Consider the following 6,721-nt stretch of genomic DNA (forward strand, 5'->3'; position numbering starts at 1 on the left):
TGTAATCCCCTGAAACCCCTTGGGAAGGCAGGGAGCTGGCTTTCTTTGCCAGAATATTATTTACATTAATAACAAGGATTAGAGGTTTGTTTTATGTATTTAGAAGAAGCAGAGCTTTTCTTTGTTCAAGCAGGTCCCGGCTGCCAGCTGAGAGCCTGTCGTCGCCCCTCTGATCTTGGGAGAGCACTGGGCTGTGAGTCAGGACCCTGGGGTTCTAGCTCCATCTCATGGCTCGCCAGTCACCATGCCATGCTGTGTGAGCTTAGCCAAACTGTTTCACCTCTCTGGTCCCTCCTGTGTGAGATGAGAGGACATAAGTAATGACAGTTCATAAGAATGCATGGGAAGCACTTTCCTAGGATACAGCAAGTGTTAACAAAGGCTGGCTGTTTCTGATATAGCCTGGTAAAGGGTTAGGTGACAGCAAAGTTCTACCTTCACATATATATTTATTGTAGACTCAAGCAGTTTCACATCTGGACTGAGAATTTCTAGGATACTAGGTTCTGTTACCTTACAATAAAGTAGGGGGTTTGGGGGGGGCAGTCTAGCCTGATGAAGAACAGCTGGACTTCAAGGGCTCCAATTTCTGCTCTCCCATTAGCTGTGTGACTTTGGGCAACATTCTTGACCTCTCTGTGCCTTAGTTTCCCTTTCTGTAAAATGGGGGTGATCAGAGGATCTCTCTTCTAGGGTCAGTGAGAGGATAAAAAAGGTAATCCATTCAGTGTGTAGAACAGTGCTTGGCCCAGGCTGAATCGATGCTAGTTACGGTGAGACCAGTGCGATTTCTAGGCTTCCGTTTTCTAATTTGTAACTAGGAATTACAGAGGAGATGAGGCCGCGTCATTGTGAGGATACGATACGGCTGCGTTCAGGCGATGCCTGGCACAGAGAGGAGTCAGCGGACGTGGGCATCACTGTAGCTCTCTCTGCGCTCCCTTTCACAGATCAGGACAATGCAGGGCACACGATGGACACAGCAGAGCCAGCTCTAAAGCCCAGGGTTCTCTGAGGCCAAAATCTGGACTCTTGGCTTTAGTGGGGGCAGTGTGTGTGTGGCGGGTGCTTCTGTGCCCGAGGGCTTGGCAGCCCGACAAATAATTGCATCCTGCCTTTGATCCGAGTCCTGATTTCCCCTATTTTGCTAATGAGGCAACTCTTCGCCAGCTGAGCAGCTACACGCCCTTGTGCTCAGCCACACTGGGCATCTTGGTTTATCATGGGCTCCAATGTCAGTGCCCAGGGTGGAGGTGTAGGCCGTCTTGTCCACTGCTGTGTCTCCAGGGCCAGACACAGCACCTGGCACATAGGAGGTGCTCAATAAATATCAGCCCCGCGTGTAGCTTACAGTATGTCACATGGTGATAAGTGTAATGGGGAAAAATATAGAGGAGAATGGGGACAGCGATATTGGGGGATGTTACGGGAGGTTTGCAATTTTAACTCCCCGAGGGCCAGGGAAGGCCCACTGACAGGTGCCACTTGAGTAGAGACTCCAAGGTTACAAAGAGCAAGTGTGCAGCTGTCTGGGGGAAGGGTATTCTTGCACAAGGAACAGCAAGTGCAAAGGTCCTGAGGCAGGACCATGCCTGGAGCCAGGGAGGCTAGGGTGCAGACTGCAAGGGGACAGAGGGTAAGGTCGGAGTTATCTCTGCTTCCACAGCAGCTTAGGGTGCTGGGCTCTGAGCTGTGGGAGAGGTGCTGATTGAGGCAACTAATCCCTGAAGGGGGCTGAAGACCGCCCCCTTTGAAGGTTTGCCTCCAGAATCTTTGTCCCTGTCTCTGGTGACAGTTGACCCCTCTCACCTAGATGGATGCATCTGCCGTGTCAGGCTCCACCTCCCCTCTGCCATCACCTCCAGCCCTTTTCATTTACCTGATTTGTAAGTAGGAGGCATGGGCCCTGGAGTCTTGGGGTGAAGAGAGAGAGGCTGGAGGGTCCCTGGAAATGCTCCTGCTGGCTCAGCCTCTGGGGCTACCCTCCCCACACTCAGAGAGGACTTATCAGATCAGAGCAGAATTAGATCTGACACTCTCAAGTGTCAGGTGGGGAAACTGAGGCCACATGGGGGAGGAATTAGCCCAAGTTCACCCAGCAAATTAGAGACCCAGAGCTACATCAAGCAGGAGGTCTGGAGCCCAGAAGATCCAGGTGGGTGGGGACAGCAATGAAGGTCCTGGGGGGAGCCTGCGGAGGCTGCCCCTGCCCCATCAATTTGACTGATTGGCTTCTGGGGCCTGAATTCCTGGGAAATGGAAGAAGAGAGTTGGCTCTTTGGATGGTCAAGAAGCTCATTGACCAGGCACTGGCCTGGGGAGGTGAGAGCTTCTATGTGGAAGTGGATAGAAGGGGCCAGAGGCAGGAGGTCCAGGCAGCCAGGGCTCTACGGTCAGCGTTAAAAGCTCAGGTGGACCTGGAGGTGACATCTGAAAGGAAACCATCGCAGGTTTGGATGGGGTGAACCATCAAAAGGCTATAGTTCCCTGCCAAGGTAACCTGTGAAACCCTGATAGCTAAATCTAACGGCTCTTCAGTCCTCCTCCTGAGTCAGCAGTGTTAAAGATGCTCTTTCTCAAAACATTCTCCATTATTTGGCATGACTGAACTCCATGCACCCATTTAAGTTTGAGAACTTCTATTTTGGAGCTCGTTAAGGCGTCTCCCCTCCCCTTTCTTCTCCTTCTCTAACACTCATGTGCTCTGGATGCTCTCTATCTGCGGTGGGGTGAACCAGCATGAGGTAGGGGGTGCTTAGAGCTAGGACAGAAGATTCTCAGGACTGTGTGTGGAAGCACCTGGTCTACCTGGAAGAGTCAGGGAGGGATTCCTGGAGGAAGCTTCACTCAATGAGAGGACTCTGGGCAGAGGAGCGGTTGCCTGGGAGTCTAAGGTGAGGTGGAGGGAAGGTTGCTGCATGCAGAAGAGCACAGAGATATGTGTGTAGCATGCCTGAGAAACTACAGAAATTCCTGGATGACAGCTGTTAACCTCTGAGGGTTGGGGGTGGGGATGGGGAGCATGTCTGAACAGGAAGCTGGAGAAGAAAAATCACAAAAAGTCTTGTACAGACTGATAACAATGATGATGACCCCCTGAGTATCTACAAGGTGCTTGCTACATGTTATCTCTTGTCCTCAGACCAGCTCTGGGAGTAGCTGTCATTATCTGCACTATTGAGATGCTGAGGCTCAGGGAGGTGAAGTCACTCACCCACATTACAGCCTGTGAATGACAGGGACAGGATCTGCACCCCTTAGCCTCTTCTCCCCAACCAGCACTTGTGATCTGACCCCGAGGACCACAGGGAGCCATGGAAGGCTTTAGAGCTGTAGGCAGGAGCTCATGATGAGAGTGGCACAAAGGTCCTGGGCAGGATGGGGCACACCCAAGCACCCTCCATCCTGCCCCTTCCACTGGGCTCTGGTGAGAGCTGTCCTCCCTGAGAGGCAGTGCCATGGAACTAGAAGGCAGCTGTGATCATGGATTCAAACCAGGGCCTGTGCACAGTCACTCTGGGTTTGATGAGACTGAGTTGCTCAGTGTCTGGAGCTGGCAGTCAGGCGTCTGTGTCAGTGCTGAGCTCACCTTGCTCCTGTCTTGGCCCTCCTGCTGCACCCCTGGTGCACGGGCCAGCTCCAGGAGCTGGGGGAGGGGGTGGCGCCTGCTCACTTCGTCTTCCCTGCAGCCTCCCAGGAGCTCGGACGGCTGCTGCTTTGCAGTCCCCATCTGTATCAGTCAGGGTTCTCCAGAGAGAAAGAACCCATATTATATGTACATAAATACTTGAGAGGGGATTTATTAGGGGAATTGGCTCGTGTGATTCTGAAGGCTGAGGAGTCCCACCATAGGTCGTCTGCAAACTGGATGCCAGTAACGTGGCTCAGTCTGAATCTGAAGGTCTCAGAACCAGGGAAGCTGATGGTACTGTTGGTGAAAGTCCTGGAACCCAAAAGCTGAAGACTCTCGAGTCCCAGTGTCCATGGACGGGAGAGCAGAGTGCATCCCAGCTCCAGCGGATAGAGAAAGAGAGATTTGCCTTTTTCCGTTTTGGTTCTCTTCGGACCCCTATCGGATTGCACGGTGCCCGCCCATGTTGAGGGCAGATCTTCCCCATCCAGTCCACTCAGGCCCCCATACTAATCTCTTCTGGAAATACATGGACACACCTAAAAAGATAGTTTTACCATGTTTCTAGGTATTCGTTAACCTAATCAAGTTGACACATAGAAGTAACCTTCACAAGTCCAGCTGCTGTCAACTCGGTGTCCATACTTATTTCCTTAAACCATACTTAATCTTTAAATGGGGAATATCAGTGTAATAGTTCCACGTAACATGATGCAATTATCCTGCATATACCCCAAAATGCGTTAATCCCTTTCCCAGAAGAGGAGGTAAGCTCCTTAGATGACATTACTCTTCTGATATCCCATGTCTCCTTTCTTCCCACCCCGTGTCCCTCATGGCCTTGTTTTCCCTCCCAGGCAGAGCCAATGGCCATCTGCAAACTTGGCAATCTCACAAACATTCCTGCACCCAGGTCTCTTGTAAGAGTTTTAAATATGACTCGTTCTAGCACCAGTCCCTGGTGCCTATGGGGTGACCTCTTTCTTCCTTCCAGAGGGGCAGAGGGGCTTATGTGTCCCTCCTCTTTGTTTTCTGTCTCTAAGGCAATAACCTAACCATGGCAGAACAAGCCCATCTCTTAAACAGTGCCAATGATGTGCAAGTTGTGCTGGGTCAGAACTTTCAGAAAGTCCAAGATTCTATGTCTTGGTTCTCGAGGAACGCCTCTCCAGAGTGCTACCTGATTATTTACATCACAGAAATCCACCCCCAGTGACTTTTGCTTGCCCGGCAACTCCTGCCTAGCAGAATGCCACTTGGAGTCCTTTGTCCCATGGTCCCAGGGCTGCATTATTCCCACTTCTAAGTGTGTCCTGATTCTTTCACTCCACCTGATAAACGCGTGCCCAGTGGTGAAGGCAGCCCTCATATCTGAGATCCTCAGCTGGTGATAGCAGGTGTGGGGTGGGGCATTCATCTTGTGTGTCAACTCCAGCGAATTGGCCTTTGCTTATCAGAGTGTGGTGTAAAGAGATTCCCGGCTTGCTTGGGCTTGGTGGGAAAGAATCCGATGATTGATTAGTGATGTCTGCCATGCCTGTGAGGGAGAATGATGGCACATGTGCTAAAAAGTGCCATCTGAGGCCCGCTGCCTTTTCCTCATGTGTCCCTGGTCATGCAATATGCTCTGGAAGGTGGCATTGCTGGGTGGTGGTACGTATTAGGTTGCTTTGAGGGCTGAATGGGAGGCAAGATATTAGTCCCAACTGGTTTTGGGGAAGAGTTGGGAATTGCTGTATGCTGAGACATACATTTATCCAGTGGCATGGGCTTTGCCAACAACAAGTCATGAGTTACCCCCTGTGTTGGGGTAGGCTGGGGCAGCTTAGGAGACTTGGTGAGCAGAAAGTGTTTATCTAGTTGCTGAGCCTTGGAAGTCTTCTAGCCTTGGTGCAAAGGGCTTGCTCATTTGTCAGTGGCGTCTCACTGGGCCTGAGGGGCTGCAAGGCTAAAGTATTTCCCAGGATATCTTTTGGGATTCGGGTAGGAGCACAGGGCTGGGGTCTCTACCAGAACCCATGAAGTCACCCAAGCTTAGCTCCTGCCACTGAGACCCTGGATCATCATTTCCTCCTCCCCGCAACCCCATGCATAAAACCTGTAGAACTGATGCCTACTTGGCTGCAGGTGTGTTGTTGGGTGTAGCTGCTGATTCAGAGAAGAGCTAGTTTTGGGTGGAACAGGAATCTCAAGGACCCTGGGATCCTAAGAAGCAGAGCAGTAAAAAACAAACAAACAACAAAAAAATGCAGCATTCTTGGTGCCCAATCTGCATTCTAGTCACAAAGCTTCACCATGGATTTGCTGTGTGGCTTTAGGCAAGTTACTTCCCCACTCTGGGTCCATCTTTCTTATCTGTACAAAGAAGGGAGATGACTAGAGATCTAAGCACCCTTTCTGCTCTAGCTGTGGAAATGGGCTCTCCTGGGCACAGCACTGTGTCTGGTTAGCCTTCAGTGGGGTGTTTCTGAAAGTTGGATCCTCGCAGTGGTAGTGTGTCCCCAAAGCCTGTGCTCTCAGACATTGATTGGGTGCTTGTGTGCGAGGTGATGGGTGGCCTGCTGAAGTAGTGCCAGGCTTGAGTGGTGGGTGTGAAGGTAACAGACGAGCTGATGACACAGGACTGAGCAGGGTCAGGAGAAGCCGGGCCTGTTTGCTGAAGCCCACTTCTCCCTCGGGATGTTTTTGCTTGGAGGTGGGGCAGGCAGTTCCTAGAGAAACCCGTAGTCCCTGCTCCCCCACCCTTGGTTCCCCATACCCACCTGAGATTACAGCTGTGCTAAGCAGTGTTTGATTTCCTCTGGGCATTTGTACCTGCTGGTCCATCTTTTGGATCTTTTCCTTCCCTCCACCCCTCCTTGCCTCTTGCATCACTCAGCTTGGGTGGACCTCTGTGGGAAGTCTTCACTGACCTCTGCCTTGTACTTTGCACCTCGCTCGAGACATTCAGAGGCAACCCGAGACCACCCCATTAAATCCCTTTGCTACCCTGTCTGGGTTTGACTGCTGCTCTGCCACATTGTAGCAAGTCCCTCTGTCCTTTCTGCCTAGATTCTTCATGATCAGATTCTCAAAAGGAAATAGTACTTG

Source organism: Cynocephalus volans, chromosome 8 (genome assembly GCF_027409185.1).
Source record: "Cynocephalus volans isolate mCynVol1 chromosome 8, mCynVol1.pri, whole genome shotgun sequence".
In the NCBI taxonomy this organism is placed as follows: domain Eukaryota; kingdom Metazoa; phylum Chordata; class Mammalia; order Dermoptera; family Cynocephalidae; genus Cynocephalus; species Cynocephalus volans.